Raw genomic sequence first — 18,109 nt, 5'->3', positions numbered from 1 at the left:
TTTGGCTGAAAGAGCTAAGTCCAATTCTTAAGCAAAACGTGTACTTTAGTCTCAGATGTTCTCGACGGATCAGCTCAAGGGCTTAATGGCTCTGGCGCACTAAGCCATGCCACGTCTTGCATCAGGATTCCTCTGTGAGTCATCAACCCTACCACATCCCGTTCCGTCTCTGTTTATGTCCTACAACCATGGCTTCCTGGATTTGTTATATTTCTTGTTCCACCTCGAGTCCAAAGGCTTTATCTCCCCCTTTCATTTTTTGGAATAAACCAGAGCATTTTAGATGGAAAATGTTGTCTCTGTGAAACAAAAGAAATCTCCAAAGCTGTCTCTCTCTAATTGTTCTGGGTCATCTAGTATGACAAGAAGATTGTTGGCTAACAGTGCAGGAGATGTCGCCCTCTAATGGAGAAAGTGTTTTCAGAAGCTTAACGGTTCAGTAGCATCCTTAAGGCCATTTGGCTTCTTGCTCTACTTCCATTTTACCAATCATCCTCTTTAAAAAATTCACTTCAAACTCAATTCTGACTCTTTATCTTTCCTTAAAAACAAGTTCCTCACTTCTTCTAACACATTTTTTCTTTATAAAATTAATATATGCTAATTGCTTAATATTCAGAAAACACAAACAGATCAAAGACAATAAAAATCCCGTGTGTCAGAAATAATCATTATTAACATTTTGAACTTTATAATCCTTCCACCTTTTTTCTCTGCACCCACAGAAACAAATACACACATACATGTATGTGTATGTATAATTTTAGATTGCTCTAAAATGGAATTTATATGTTTCTTCTTTCCATTTGACTATAGATCATAATTATCTTTCATACCAGTTAGTATTTTTTCTTTAATAAACAATTTTATTTTCTAAATATAAATGCTTACTGCAACCAACAAAACAATCCAAAGATGCATAAAGGTACACACACACTCACACACATACCCCTTTAGGCTGCCCATCTGAGGTAGCCAAAGTTAATATCCTGATTTGTAACCACCCAGATCTTTCTCTACCTCACCCAAACTTTCACACACATATACAGAGATTCTGGTTTGTTTTTACAAAATGAGCTCTTGCCCTATATATTATTATGAAACAAATTTTTCACACACAGTATATCCCAGAGAGTCCTCCAGGTCAATACATCAAGACCTAATTCCTCATATTAGAGAGCTGCATTAATATTACAACACAGCATGGATAGACCATAATTGTCATCCCTTGTCCTGTGGACAAACTTTCAATTATTGCCAGATTTTTGCCTTACAGATGCGCTTTACTTCCTGTAATATAGACTCTCGTAAATAAAACTTCTGGTCAAGAGTTGCATATTTGTAATTTGTAACACTTTAGAAGTTTTTGTCAAACTCCTTTGCAAAAAGGTTGTAAAAACCCCCACTTCTGTCAGTCACATAGGAAGGTGCCTGTCCCCACATCCTTACCAGCACTAAATGTTATGTTCCTCTTTCGCTTTTCCACTCTGAGAAACTGTATTTGGTTTTTACTTTCACTTGCATTTCCTTGACTACTGGTTCAGTTTTGTGTTTTTCATGTGTGAATATTACTCTAAAATACATGTTTAAAGTCTTGGGATGTTGACATATTCGCACGCCATTGGTTATTTAATCAATCTCCTGCTATCACACACGAGAGTTGTATCCAGTTTCTTCAAGTTATTAGAGATATTGCAATTAAGATCCAGCTACATTTGTGTGTGTGTCTACCTACTTGCTCAGACTAAATCCCTAGAACTGGAATTGTTGTGTTCATGAGCACTAGTAAGCAGAGCAATTAAGAGTGTGGGTCCTGGGAGTGCCTGCAGGCCAGTCAGTTCAGTGTCTCACTCTGGATTTCAACTCAGTCATGATCCCAGTGCACTGGGATCAAGCTCCAATTGGGCTCTGTGCTGGGTGTGGAGCCTGCTTAACATTCTCTCACCACCCCCCCCCCACTCTGCCATCCACCCCTCTCTAAAATAGAACAAAAATAAAGTAAGTAAAATAAATAAAATAAAATAAAATAAATAATAAAATAGTGTGGGTTCTGGGGAGAGACTGTTTGGACCAAGTTCTAGATTTATCACTCTCTAGTAGTGTGACTTGAGGTGAGTTGTTGCACTTTTCTTATTTCAGTTTCTTTCTCTGCAAAATGGAGATGATAATAAGAAACTCAGGATTGTTGAGAAATGAAACTTGTTAGTACAGACAAAGCTCTTGGAACAGTCTCTAGAATATAGTAAGTGCTAAATAAGCATTTGCTATTATTACGAATACTTTTAAGGCTTTCAGTGAATGTTAAAGTGAAGTTTTGACCCAGGCACTTGGAAAGCATAGACTCCAGAGCCAGGTTCTCACCCACTCTGCGTCCTGGCACTAAGGAACACAATACTTCCAGGCCTGGCATTGAGTCTGAGAAGATAGACAGATACATGCAAGCTAATGTACACAGACCTTAACTGCAATAGATGTTCCACATTAAAGTTAGGTGCCTGAACAAAATAGTCAACGGGCAAAAACGAGGGCTGTTAGTGCATCCTTGGATCACTTAAGCAGAAACGGCTGCAAGTTTGGAAAGGTAAGTAGGTGTGACGAGAACGTCTCCAGCTGAGCTGTGCTATAGGCCCCCCCCTCATGGGGGAGGAGGGGAGCATGGCGACCCTCCCCTCAAGCTTCATATCCTCTTCCTTCACCACGGTCCATCCTCTGACAGGCCAGAATATGTGATTAGCAAGTAGAAAGAGGGGAAGAGAAGAATGAGAGAAGGTGACTCAAACCACTGTCCTCCAAGATGGGTGGCCCATCAACCACAGACGTCAGCTGGCAGAAGGGGAGGAAAGGTGTCACCTCTGAATGAAGACTGAAGTTTGATTTGTAGCTTGGACTGTATACTCTTCATTCCTGAGACAAGAGAGTGTTTGTGACTTTGACCAGAGGCCAGTCTATTTCACATGACTAATCAGAAAAGCCAGGGGCCAGCCAAGTTTTCAGTCAGTGACAGGGGCAGATTCCACCGCTGAATAAATTTTCAAGGGGTGATAGGGGACACAAATAAGAAACTCACCGTGCTTGTTCAATGTAAAGATTCTACATAATAAAACACTGACTTCCAGAAAGTTTGTCTCAATTTACTCTCCAATGAGCAGTGTACGAGTCTGTTCTCCCCTCACCCAAAACCCTCCTGATCCACAATTTGGTTTTCCAAACAGACTTTAACTGCATGAAGAGAACAAACGAAGAGGCTGACACAGATACATCCCTTGGCAAGTAGATTTCTAACAGGACAGCTAGTCTCTCATGAGATTCATTCGAGCACACAGGGCCTGCAGAAGGAAATCGCTTTGGGAGTTGACAAGTCTGGTTCCCACACGCCCACCCGAGGACCAGCCCTGGGTGTCCTGCAGCCTGGCGGCTCCAGAGGGTGTCCCAGGCCCTCCGGGAGGCCAGCTGGCTTCCAGGCCTGCCTCTGTTTGGCACCATTTAAACTGCAACAAGCAGAACAGCAGGCTTTGAGGAGTGAGGACATGAAATGGCCTCCAGGGACCAAGAAGCTACATGTTCACAGACTAAGAGATCCGGCGTCTAATTGTGAAGCAGCTCATCGTAGAGCATCTAATTGAGAGGGAGCAGTTGAACGAGGAGCCGGAATAACCCTGACTCCATTCAGCACAGAATGAGACCTGAGCCTCACAATGAACGGCCCCTGCCAACAAAAATAGCAGGTCTGTGGGGCTGTGTAAAGGTGCTGGCAGTGGGGCGTGTGCACATTGCCGTGACAGGCAACACCACATTGGGAAAACACTTAATCTTCCTGTTTATCCCCAGAAGGACTAATAACCAGAGTGAGAGGGAGAGCTGCATCCTTCTTCATTTAGAAACGAGCTGCCCCTAATGCTGTGCTCTCCCAGTTTATAGACCAAATACCTGCTCGCACTAAAACTGCCACATATTATAAACCTCACTGAGGAAGTGAATCCATCACGTTCCCGCTCCCTTAAGGATAGTTTTTCCCTGGAGTACATAACCCATTACTGCATATCTTGTAGAAATCAAATGCAGACTCTCTACTCCACCTCAGAACAAATAGGTTTTGTAGGGGGGAAAATGCACAAATCATGACATTTTGTTTTTCTTTAGCTTCAAGGCTTTTATTTCGTTATGGTTATTGTTCTGTTCTTTTTCTTTGTCTTTAAGTAGCAATTCCTCTGGCATCCCTCCCCTGGATTTGAGCCAGAGCTGAGGAAAAAAATGTCATTTTCACCTTGGTCTTGGGATGCAGACTCAAGGGTGGTATCCGGGCCAGGTCTGGACCACAGTGAGAAGTGGGTTGAGGGGCATGAAGTTGTCTTTCAGTTATCTTGGACCCTTTTCTGACTCTCTCCCCCTCATTCATACAGGTTCCTGACTGTATTCACCCTGTGAGGACAACCGTCTCTGCAATGCCACCAGCATGAGGCTCCGTGGACTCAGGGGTTTATTGTTCACCATAGTGTTCCCATGTCCAACACAGGGCTTGGCACACGGTAAGCCATGAATGAGGACCTGGCTAAAGTATCTATATGTGAATGAAAGAGTGAGCTGAGTACGTTTAAAGAGTCCTATAGGGATACCTGGGTGACTCAGTTGGTTAAGCATCTGACTTTTGACTTCAGCTCAGGCCATGATTTTGTGGTTCGAGAGTTCGAGCCCTGCAGTGACAGAGCCTGCTTGGGATTCTCCCCCTCTCCCTCTCTCTCTGCCCTTCCCCTGCTTCTGCTCGTTCTCTCTCTCTCTCTCTCTCTCTCTCTCAAAATAAATAAATAAACTTAAAAAATTTTAAAGAGAACTCGAAAATGAATCCAGAGATTGCTTCTAATGCTAGACGTTGAGGACATTAATGCTTGCCTATCAGTGATAGGCAAGGCACTTGAAATCTCATTCAGTTTCCACACAGCTCATACTCCGCTGTTGTTGTGTTTATCTGGGTTTACCTCTTCCAGCACAAGCTGCAGCTATAAGCTGAGTTGCTTTCATAACTTGAGAAACACAAAGTAGTGATGATTTTAAGGAATAAAGATCTCAGTGATTTCCTAGGTCAATGTCATCTTGTGTTATGTCTCATCAACATGCCCAGCCAGACCGATGGATCCATCTGTCTTTTTCTTAAGTTGTGTAGGGAAGGTGGAAGGGGTCAAAAATCATGTTTTAAAATCAGGGAGCACTTTTACACACTTAAAAATTAGTTTAAACACCTGGGGTTTGCTCACTGAGTTTATCCTTGGCTTTAAAGGTTTTTTTTTTTTTTTTAATGTCTTTATTTTATTTTGAGAGACAGAGACAGAGAGCAGGCGGGGGAGGGGCAGAGAGAGAGGGAGACACAGAATCTGAAGCAAGCTCCAGGCTCTGAGCTGTCAGCACAGAGCCGGACACAGGGCTTGAACCCATGGACTGTGAGACCATGACCTGAGCTGAAGTCAGGCGCTTAACCGACTGAGCCACCCAGGCGCCCCTCCTTGGCTTTACATTTATCCAGAATGCTTAGAGAGAGATGGTTAGAGCTGGGAAAGCAACGAAATACAACTGGGAAAAGGACAGTGTTCAATTTAATCTGTAAGAATGCACAAGTCCACCGAGTTTCTGCAGGTTCAGGGACACCCCAAATGTCACACAAAACCAACATTATCTTAAACAGAGGCTTAAGCCGAGGAGATCCTGTTGTGTTTTGATGTATCCCCAACACCACACAACCCTCGTTATCTCTCTGAAACCTAAGTTTGGAGAGAAGGGATTATCTTGGCTTTCTGATCAGCTAAATTGTAGATAAACAAGAGCATGTGGCACTTTGCTAAAAAGGAACAAGCAATGTCTGATGCCCACTGGAGCCTCTGTGGGCAAGGTGGAGCCCTTTCTTTGGCTAAGTTTTGTCAAATGCGCATTATGAGATCATCTCAAATTTTCTAATCCCCGAAAAGACCTATTTATCTTCGCGAAACATATTTTTCCCTCTAACTTTCCTTCCATTGTTGCATCCAGGATGCAACAATATTAAGCAAGGCTGACCATTATGGTCCAAATGGAGAACTTCCTGTGTACAAGGCTGAGTGGTCAAGGCCTGTCATTGGAGCTCATGAACTTTATTCAAGATAAACCATTATCTCTGTTGTGTATAAGTCTAGGCTGAAGCACAGCTGAGCCTTGCTCATTTCAGCTCAAGAAAGAGAATTCAATAGGCGCAAAACCTCTTTTTAAATATTTGTTTTCAAGGAAATTGCTCAATACTTGCCTACTGTATGTAGTTTATGAGTAATAAGTTAGCCATTTTAATGATGTCAAAAACTCATCGTAATGTGAATTTAAGATGATCCCCAAAGTAATTGTTTAAACACAAAGTAATATCTGGTTTTAAGTGGAGGTTCCCAGGATACCTTAGGGGACGATACGCTCAGAACTTTAATCTGTTAGTTCAGATGGAAATGGAGCAAGAGGAGCTCTCCTCCTGGATTCTGGGATTCTCCTTCTTGGTGTCATTACACTGACCTAGAGACTCACTGGACACTATTTCAAACTCCACTTCAGTAGCCTGTGGCAGGAAAATTGACCATCTCTATAACTTTCATGTCCTTATCTTTTTCTTTCATTCTTTTTTTAAGGCTAGATTTGATCTCCACTTGTTTTGTCCCCTCATTCAGCTGGTCTTTAAAACATAGTATCAGAGAAACAAAGCTCTTTATGGACTAATATTCCTGGGTTTTCCCCACTGAATGTGCATCTTTGTATATTTTCACATGAAATAGCAGAGGAGATGGCCCCACTGTTGGAGAAGCTTGTAGACCTCACTGAGCACAGCCCTCTGATTTCAGTCTAGGGAGCCAAGGCCCAACATGCAGGACCAACATGAATGAGGAGAGAGGGCCGTCTCCATTTATGTGGCTTCATGGACACTCCTTCACTGTCAACAGCCTACCTGTCCAATTCTGCACTTTTCTCAATCCTGACTTAACATTCAAAATCTCTTGAGAAATCTTCCTCTTGCCTTATTTTGCATTATGCCATCGTAAAGACTTCATTCCAATTATTTCCTAGATTAGGACATTCAGAGTACTAGTGGATTGTGTAATGTGCCACCAAAAAGTCAGGTTTCCTTTTCTAGAACGTCAGTTGATTATAATTTTTCTTCCTATTCTCCGCCACCCTCTCTTTACCCACCGCACACATTGAGCAGCTGGACTTTTCCATAGATCCTTCTGCCCAAGTGGTCAAGCACATTTGTTCAGATCCATTCTCTCAGTTGCCACAAAGCGTTGATAAAGGATCCCATCTCTCTGGCTCCTCCGCCCTCAACCCTGAGTGACCACATCTTTCTTGGGACATATGCCTTAGGGCTACCTTGAGGGTTAGGTATGTCAGCTAAATTCACAATGATGCTCGCAGACATTCACAGGAAGCTCGTCAGGGACCTAGAAGTATTCTTAGCGCTCTCAGAGACTAACTTACTTAACCGCTACAGTTGACCCTACCCTAAGTTCTGTTATTGTCATTTCACTGAGTGGACATCTGAGGCACAGGGGACACTTGAGTTACAGGAATTGAAAACAATGCGGCCCAGTGTTAAATGGCTAGGAAGTAGTCCAGACAGGTTTGGAACACAAGTAGTCTGGTTCTGGAAGCCCGTTCTAACCATTGTGATCTACTACTGCCTCTCCCTATATGGAGGACAGACAGAGGAGGTGGGCTGCTTCAGCCCTCAGGCTCAAGAAGGAATTATATCTCCACTCAGGTATTACAGAGATCATTATAGTGTAAAATACAGCAAATATTTTGGTCTGAGTATTTTTGGACTGTAACCATTTAAAAGCAACTTTCATTTTATTGGCAGGAGAATTACAGATTCCTATGCTATAAACAGCAATGGATTGAGGCATAAATAAAAACTAACCATTTTCTCTCTTTTGTAGAGAGGAAAGGGAGTCTTCTGTAGCTCATAGGCATTTTGTTCGGGGGGGGTGTTGAGAGGTCTTTCTTTATGCAGATGGGCTTTCTGGCTCTAAGTCTACTAGAAGTTTTTATTTTCTAGATCTTGCCTGACAACCAGTGTTTCACTCACTGTGGGCCCCACACAGCTTCTCATAAAATATTTTGCTTCTAAGTGAGTTGTGAAAATGGGACTCACAAAATGATGACAGAAATATTGCTTTTAAAACCTTCCAGAAGCCTTCATGGTAACAAAATAGAATATATGAAGAAAAAAAAATCTAGTTGGTGTTACAAAGGTGTACAGGAAATAGAAGAAGGTTGTTTTTACTGGAAGCCACTAAAAAAATCATTTAAGGCCGTAATGTACTCATATAACCTCTTTTGTGAAAAATATTAAGATTGTACCAAAATAATTTCCATAGAAATTACATAAGACACAGCTAACATTAATTTCAGTGACATATTCCTAGATGAAAATGAGGAAATACTATAAACTGTTAAGAGGAAAATTGGAAGAACATTTTCCTTATGAAATTTCAATGAGGGGCAAGTGACAAGAAGACATTCCAGATATTCAAAACCTTGGAAAAATATACTCCCTGTGTACTGTTTCTGAAACAATTATTAAGGATGTATTTCAGCAAAACACAAAAGCAAACCCAATTAAGGAGGAAATCTGAGATGTAACAAAGAGGGAATCAAGCCAAGCAGTGTGATGTAAAGAAAGCCAGCAGGGACAGACGTAGAGCAAACCCAGAAAGTCCACGCAGCACCAATAGACAGCCTGGTCTAGAGCCCTATCCTAGTGATATGGCAAATGGGCTTACTTTCTTCCAACAATCAGAACCGGAAATGGCAACCAGAACCTTTAAAAAAATGTATTACGGGTTTTGCAAAGAAACCAAACATGGTGTAATTTTGAGCATGTTAGAGAAGAAAATCCATGTGACCTTGATGATTGAAGAATTCCCCTTACGAGCACACGAGGTTAGTCATAACACAGCACGTCTTTCCCTACTGGCCGTCACCATGCTCAGGTCTGCAGTAAATACTCTTTTATGCATTTGTATCACAACTGCTCTTATTTACAGGTGTAGGGCCGAATGGAAATTACTGGCCTTGACAACATAAATATAAGGGTACAGCCAGTCAAAATTGGGAAACTTATGGGGAGGAGAGGTGTAAGAACATATAGGAAGATAATTTCTTCGTTTTACCTGATGAGAGCAAAGAGATACTATTGCGAAGTAGAGATTTAAGGGTCTTATTTAGTCATGAAAGCGCAAGTATACAGGAACCACCTGCTAGTAAATACTCCCACCGACACTTAATGTGACATAAAATCTGCAATTTACTTCAGGTTAGTATTGTGCTGGGGGGAGGGGGGAGGAGAAAAAAAAAAACCATTCTATCCCCTCTTCAGACTCTCTAATTCAGGACACCTCTGATTCCTAGAAGCTCCTCCTGATTATCCGGAAAGTTCAGCTCGAGAAAGCACTGTTGATCTCTTCTTGTGACACAGGTACTGAACACATAAAACAGAGAGCACACAAACAATAATAGTCCCTCATGATCAAAATCTTGCCATTGGCCGGTAAATCTCCACCCAGCCCTGTCCCATCTGCAGCCATTCTGTGGTCCAACTCCAAGCCATCCTTCAAAAAGCTCTTTCTGGTCAGTGCCTGATAGTCCCATTTGGAAAGGATGGTCTGACGTTAATAGAAAGATCATGGATTTATGTGGTCAACTCAGGTTCATATCCTGCCTCCATCGCTTATTTCTCTGAAACTTCAAATTATTTAATCGATCCTAACTTTAGATTCTCTATGTGTAAAATGGAGGTACTAGTAGCCACCTCACAGGTTGTATTGATGATTAACTGAAATAACATTTGAGACGTTTAGTAAAGTGCTTGCCACGTAGTTCCTTCCCTTCAGAGAGATTAAATTTATTGTGTTGAATATGAAATGTTCTTAATTTATCTTCGTTTTTCTCTACTTAAACATCTGTGAGCATCAGTAGAACTTTTATGAAGTGTAGTTTCATGCCTAAATGTCCACAATTCTGTCCTGGGTACCCTAATTAAACATAGAGACACGGTAGCCAAGCCCTTCCTGGACTGGACCAGAAACTGGATTGCTGCTGCCACCTGGTGGTTATAAGGGGGAATTTGAGGCAGCATTTCTTAGAAGATTATGTCATAAGGTCCAAACGGCCAAGGGCTGCCTGCCCTGCCCCACTCCTATATTTTATGTTAGAGAGAACTTGGTGAAGCCAAGAAGCCTCTATTTGTTTCTGACAGCAGTATGTGGAAAGTGGGACGCATACTGCTTTGTTTTCACCTTTTAGACCACATCAAGGTCAAGACTGACACGGGCAAAAATGTAAAGTTGAATCTGAGAGTCTGACATTTTTTCCTATTTCTCCTCCTCATAGCATCTTTGATTTCCCTTGTCTTCATGACATATATGCAATTTGTTCCTTAGATCAAAAACTGTTCAGAAAAAAATTCTGATGAAATAATTCCCTCTAGGGGTATAAGTACTAATGAGGATTAATATTAATATGTAATGCTTGCATTTTACTTTTTTTAAATAGAGGAATTTTAGGTACATGGTACAAATTATAAGAAGTGCTCTTCAAAAACCACCAGTTCCATTTCAGGAATTCCATTCCATACCAGAGATTTTCTGCCCATGTACAAATGTGACTTTTTATTATGTTTAAAAGGCAAATGCTGTAGAAGTTATTTTGCATCTTGCTCTTTTCACCTAGTGTATTTTAAAGATTATGTCATGATATTTGCACTTTAACAGGAATTAAAACTCAACCATCCTCAGGGCAAAAAGAACAAACCTCTTTGTGGAAGCTAAGTGATCAAGCTGGGATAGAGGAGGTTTGTGGCAGTGAGTCTCAACTTTAGTGAGGATATGAATCACCCGGGGAGTTGCAAAATAGGTTCAGTCCATTTCTGATTCAGTAGGCCTGGGGTGGGGCTGGGAATGACACGTTTAATGAGCAGCGTGGGTGATCCTAATGCAGGCTCTATAACAACACTTTGAGAATCACTATTTACAGGTAGAAGTTCTCAGCCCTGATTGCATATTAGAATCACCTGGGGAACCTCTAAAACACATTACAGATTCCGATTAGCTTAGTCTGGGCCGGTTCCCAGGTAAATCTTACACACGGCCAGCATTGACGCAGTGACTCTCACACGGGGCTGCTTACTGGAATCGTCAGGGAAGCCTGAAGAAACACTGTTGCCTGGGTCACACTCCTAAGAGGTAACGTCATTAGTCTAGGGTGTGGCGGGACTACTGTATGGTTTTAGAGCTCCCCAGGGGATTCAAATGTACAGCCATACATTTGAGAAACCCTGTTGTAAGAACCTGTGTACTGTAATTCCAGAGTTGCTGCAGGTGACGCCGACAGATCGAGGAATGTGCCTGTGTCTGGCACCAGTGTTTTGACAGACGTGGGAAAGCAGAAGTAAAGCTAACACGTTACCCTTCTCTATTTTCTGCTTTCTAATAAACAGTTTGTACAATTCACTAAAGATCTGTTCAGTGAGAACGCTGTTTCTGTCATTAGTATCGTAGAAGGCCAATATGACAGCCAACTGTCCATCTTTGACCTATGAGATCAATGAAATGAGTTAAATATGAAGAGAGGACTAAACCCCAGTCTCCACCAAAACCAGATTCGGGCTGGTCATGCACCTGAAAGAGAGTTCCCCGTGGTCTGGTCACAGGTATTCTCTTCATTCCTCTGGGCCACGATACCTGGATTGGCGGAACCATCCTTGAAACTCTTCTGTGATGAGACCCCATCAAGCAGTTTCCATATTAAGCCCCATCAGCTGCTTTTGACAAAGACCAGCATAGAGCCGAGGGTACAGTCACTATTCTATTTCCAATGGGCAATATAAGTTGACAGCTTTTTAAAATTAAAGTATAATTGACATAAACCATTATATTGGTTTCAGGTGTATAGCTAAATATTTGTATACACTGTGCAATGGAGGCTTATTTTTTTTAAGCCATTCTTTCCAATGACCTCTCTGGATGGCAAACAAATTACTTTTTTGTTTTTAACTTGATCGGGCACGAGAACAAGGAGAGAACTGTTAATATTTCTCCGGCTGTGCACTTTGGCAACACACCAGCTTAAGCTGTTTAATTTACAGCAATATGGCTGTAGGCAAGTCAGCCTAATGATGGAAACTAAAGATTTAGAGTTAAATATTAAATTTATCTTAGTCTTTATTTCTTGCTGTTTCAACCAATAAAAAAATGCCTCTGGGATATGCTAGTGTGAGTGTATCTAGCTTGTGGTGCCTTATGTACAGCCAGAAAGACATTGAACTCTAAATTACACATGGAGCGGCCACAGCATTTGTTTCCTCTTTATTTTATGTTGGTGGTATAACCTCTACTAGTTGGGAACGTGATACATTTAATAGGGTTCATGTCGAAAGTAGCTTGGCCTAGGTTTTCTGTTATGGGATAATAGACCTACGTCTAGGTAGAAGACCACATCTTTCTCTTTGGCAAAGTTTCTATACACTGGGGCACTGGATAAGCAAACCAGTGAGGATACAGAGGAAGGTGCTATGGTGAAGGCTTTTTCTAATATGTGGCTCTTGCTATTTAAATCCAAGTTCATTGTTGATGAATATGTGCCAGGGCTATAATCAAGGAAGGTGGATGGCCATTCACTTTTTTTCTTAACCATTTACTGAAGGACCGCAAACTAAAGCCTGCCCTTGATACTCCAGTGAAACAGCTATCCGGAACGGTTCGTGATGAATCGGAAGGCAGTGTTTTCTTTTTCCACTCTTACCTGGTTGAAGTCTTCTCCTGCTCGGGGTCCTGGTGATCCCTCCTTTCCTCTGGAGGTCTCCCTTTGCCTTTTTGAACCTCCTCAGTTATAGCCCCTCTTCCTTATCTGGTTGATATCCTCTCTTTTCTTCACTGGTTCCCATCTCTTCACCTGACCCTTAAATGTGGACACTCACAAGCTTGTGTCCCGTGCCTCTTCCATTCTCAGTCCTTCTCTCCCGGGCCACTCCTCCCTCCTGTAGTGTCCACCCCTGTCCACGTGTCTATGACTCTTGGCTCCACATCTCAGCTCCAGCCTTTCTTGAGGCCCACGTCCTGTGGGCCCAACTCAGTCCACACCCACAGCATTGCAAACGCAACCGAATCGACTATTCCACTCTGCCCCATATAGCCAATTCCTTCCATTTTTTATGGAATAAATTTGACACGTGACATTGTGTAAGCTGAAGTATATCACATATTACTTTGATGCATTTGTGTATTATAATATGATTGCCAGTGTCTAACTTCTTCCTGGGTCATCAGCTTCTCAACCTGGAAACTTCTCCCGGGCTCATCACTCAATCCTGTAATGGCGGAAAGACTGTCAAGTCCATCCCCTCTGTCTCCATTTCTGCTTTCTTTACGTTTTCAGTCCTCACTTTGATATTCCTGTTACTTTCTACCTGGTTCTCCTTAATTCCAGGATTTTCCCCTTCTGTTTTACATCATGCTTTTTAAATCTCTTGCTAAAATAAAATGTATTGCTCAAATCAAATCAAGTAAAACCCATTGACTTACCATTGCATTCAGAATAAGGTATGGGATTGGGGCACCTGGGTGGCTCAGTCAGGTAAGTGTCCAACTCTTGATTTTGGCTCAGGTCATGCACTCACGACTGTGAAATCAAGCCCCGCATCAAGCTCCGTACTGGACGTGAAAACTTCATGAGATTCTCTCCCCCTCGCCTGTGGCCCCTCCCCCACTGGCCCATACATGTGCACGCTCTCTCCCTCTCTCTGTCTCTAAAAAAAAATAATAATAAGGTAGTGGAGAACCTTCATAACAAGGCACCAAGTTACCAACAACGGGGCTCAAACCCAATCTTCTAGTATCACTTCCTGTCATCCTCCCATGCCCTAGTTGTGCCAAACTCTTTCCATTACCTGAAACGCCATTTTATGTTTTCATTAAAAAACATTTACTGAGCATCTGTTACATCACAAGCTCTGAGCTGCTGCCAAGAACACAACAAGGTGCAATACCTTTGTCAACTGCCCTTAGTCCTGGTTTTATTGTATGATTTTAATCTACCTATACAACCTGATATTTTTTAAGTGTGTAATATAGTAGTAAAATGGGGATATTCTCTTAACTCTACCGAACTTGTTGGATGCCATGTGATTTGATGCCTCAGTGCCCTTGCACATGCTGTCTTGTTTCCTGAAGTCACCCTTACCTAGACTTACCCTCCATTTCTGGTCTTTCACTTCAACGCACTTCCCATCTACCTGGTAGACTGCTGCATGGAGTAGAACTCAGGCAATGAGTTGCAACCAAGAAGGAGGGCTGTACATGCTGACATTTACTGAGCACTTATTACCCATCAGGTTAAGTGTAGTCCATGCTTTTTCTCACTGAACCCTCTCCACAGCCCTCTCAGGTTTTCACTGTACCCTCATTTTACAAATGAGGAAATTGGGGCTTTGAGAAGTGGAGCGACTTCCCAAGTGGTTCATCACCAACACTGACACCTCATGCCAACCCTACACTGCTTCCCACTCACAGCAGGTGACAAATAAGTAGCACACAAAATCGTATGTGCACAATAATGCTATAACGCAAGCACACAAAATATGCCTAAGAAAGAAGATTAGTCAGAAATACCACAATGTTTGCAGTGGCAATTGTATTAAGGTGGTAGGGATACTGGGCACCTCACCCCGACCCCAATGGTTGACATGTCAGCTGCTTGCCTTTCGGGACTGTCCCATTTCCCTGGCTCCCAAGAAAGGCTGGCCGCTCTGTTCCTGGGGCATGCTTACATACACCTCTAGGACAGCACTCGTCTCGTCGTCATGTGATTTCCCTGTTTACTTTGTTTCATCTGATAGATTGAGCTCCCCAAGGAAAACAGACTATGTGTTTTCATACCTTTCAACTTCCAATGCATTGCAGAGTACCTAGTATATATTTTTTAAAATTCCTAGTGGGTATTTGATAAACAAATGAATGAATGGTCTGTGGTCTAGGCTTTATGAGCCCTAGGATATCTTTTGCAACTACTCAACTCTAACTTGATAATGCAAAGGCAGCCAAAGATCATACATAAATAAATAACTGTGGGAGTGTTTCAATAATACTTTATTTATGAACAATAAAATGTGAATTTCATATAATTTTCACATGCCAAGAAATATTATCCTTCTGTGAATTTTTCCCCAACCATTTAAAAATGTAAAAACCCTTGGGGCACCTGAGTGGCTCAGTTGGTTAAGCATTTGACTTCGGCTAAGGTGATAATCCCACAGTCTGTGAGTTGGAGCCCCATATTGGGCTCTGTGCTGACAGCTCAGAGCCTGGAGCCTGCTTCAGATTCTGTGTCTCCCTGTCTCTCTGTCCCCACCCCTACCCCACTCATGTTCTGTCTCTCTCCGTCTCAAAAATAAACAAACATTAAAAAAAGACTTTAATGTATAAACCCTTCTTGGAGTAGACTGGACCAAAACAGGAGACAGCCAGATTCAGTCCGTCAACCATGATTTGCCAACCTCTGCTCTTGAGTCCTTCAGGTTACCCATCGTCATTCTCAGCATGGGGACTGTCCCATTGTCTCACATGTAGGGATGGTGGAGATGAGCTGTGGGGTGTGTGGGGTGCAGCTCACCACCCAGTCTGTGTAGCACGCCAGCACAGCGACGCAGTTTTATGGACCCCAGAACTGAGGTCAGTGTTGGAGGGTCCCCACTCGGTGGTGTATAGTGACCTGGTAAATCTCACAGAAAGTCATGATTATCTCCTCATCAACAAAGTTAATAGTTAGTCTTCGAGGGAGAAAAATTGAAAGGTTTGCAAATACTATTGCTATTTAAAACTGGGGGCAGTGGACAGACCATGAGCAGTTCCCCGGGAAATATGCAGACGTGTGCGTTCAGGAAGGCTGCAAGACCCATCCGAGAGTCAGCATCCAAATGCGGCTTGTGTGCCAGATAGCTTTTGATCTGTTACAAATAAAGGAATTTGAAATTCCCAAACAAAGCAAAACTCCAGAGGATTGTGCCAAGGTAATGGGATTATAGCACTGAAAACAGGTCAATGGAAAGACACCTGCATTTTAAATCGACACAAATAGCTCAAAAGTGTGGGGCTGCTGCTTCTCTTAACCTAGAAGTGTTTCTGGAGCTTGGGAGAAGACCACTCCTTACGTAAAATTTATCTCTCCTGTTACAACAGCTTTCGTTGTTGCTTGAGTATCTCAGAGAGGTCACTAGGGGGATTTGCCAGACTTCAAAGCAGGGAAAAGAAAAAGCTTTGCAATAACACACTCTGGCATCTATATAAATATGTCAACTACCTCGTATCTCCAGTGTTAATCGCACACTCACTGGGGTCCTGAAGAGTTGAAGAAAGCGAGTGCTAACATTTTAGGGGAGTGTAATAAATGGTCTACCGGCAACAGCTAGCGGCTACCAGCTGTGCAGCTGGACCGGCCTTCTGACTTCTCCGTCCTTCTTTGTATTCACTTGTAACATGACAGAGTTGTATGAGGCCACGAGGCTCTTCTCTGCTCTAGGATTCAGGATTATAATGTCTATTCCTATACCTGTGGAACCTGAATTTCACCAGAATTTACCAACATTTGGGTGAAAGAAGAATACAACACTACCTATGTAGTGTTCTGGCCAACAGTCTTTAAGCTGGCATCGGTTGAGAAGACAATCAGACAAATTCCAATTAAGAGATAGTCTACAATCAACTGGCCTCCCACTGTCTGGAAGACAAAAGTGTACATTTAACAAAATAAGTCACAAGGACTATCCCAGATTAAAAAGAGACATGGTCAGATACAACTATTGGGACATTTGAAGTAATGTGACTAAGGACCAAATATTAGTTAAAATATATATATATAATATAATTATACATATATATTGCATACTTCATAATAATGATATTGTGGTTATATAAGAGAATGTCCTTGTTAGAAAATACAAGCTGAAGTATTCAGGGATAAGGTGTCATGGTGTCTATAACCTACTGTCAAATGGTTCAGGGGAAAAAAGTGTGTGTGTGTGTGTGTGTGTGTGTGTGTATGTGTGCGTTTGCGCACACATATGGAGAGACAGAGAGAGAGACTGAGACGGAGAAGATACAGCAAATGTGACACGATGCCAGCAACTTGTGTGTCTGGAGGAAGGGTATAAAAGGTTTTGTTGTACTATTCTGTCCACTTTTCAGGGGGCTGAAATTTTCCAGAATTGAAAGTTGGGGAGGGGGAGCATGAGTCAGACTTCTGTAAGGGCAAGTGCCCTGGAGAAAGAGAAGAACCAAGGGAAGAGGATCTCAGGGCTAAGGAAGAATAGGGTTTTCTTTGTTGGAGGTTGAGAACTTGGACATGTATAAGCCATATAAAGGGAAAAATGAGATACTGGAGGCTGGACTGGACAGATAGGAAAGTCCAAGATGCTTCTGGGTCCCACTAGTCTTAGAGAAGAGACTAGGAAAGAGGGCTTCCTCTTCATAGAGGAAGAGAAGCTGCATTTCCAGAGCTGACCAGAATAATTACCCACAGGGCAAAGGCCTTGTCCCAAATGTAGAGAGAAAATCTGGACAAATCTGATCAGGAAAGTCCAGAAAGGTCATTGTGGCACACCTGACACACCACTTGATTGGTCCTGAGATAACTGAGTTACTGAGAGGAGACTTCGGGGAACCTCAGGTGGGCAGGATGCTGAGAGAAGGCAAAAAGACAGGACAGAACCAAGTGGAGTCCAGGCCTGCTTAATTGGTAGTCCAGTGGAGACCAGGTGGGATTTCCAGCTCAGGCCAGTGACGCAGGTAGACAGGATTGAGTGGAGCAAGGGATGCTTCCTGCAGACACAATGGTCCTTGGCTTTATGTCTGTCACCATCAGAGCTTCCCAAGATGAACCACGTAGAGGAGTATGTTAGAGGCAAAGTTTGAAGGTAAAAAAGCAGAGCTGTGATTCTCACACGTTAGCCAACTTCGGAATCACCCAGAGGGCTTGTTCAAACCTGGGTGGCTGCACCCCACTGAAGAGTTTCTGATTCACTAGGTGGGGCGGGGGAGGTTTTGCACACTCACCAGAT

Source organism: Hyaena hyaena, unplaced genomic scaffold (genome assembly GCF_003009895.1).
Source record: "Hyaena hyaena isolate Hyena2069 unplaced genomic scaffold, ASM300989v1 scaffold_92, whole genome shotgun sequence".
NCBI classification, from domain to species: Eukaryota; Metazoa; Chordata; class Mammalia; order Carnivora; family Hyaenidae; genus Hyaena; species Hyaena hyaena.
The sequence above is the reverse complement of the archived record's forward strand: the minus strand, read 5'-3'. Positions refer to the sequence as shown.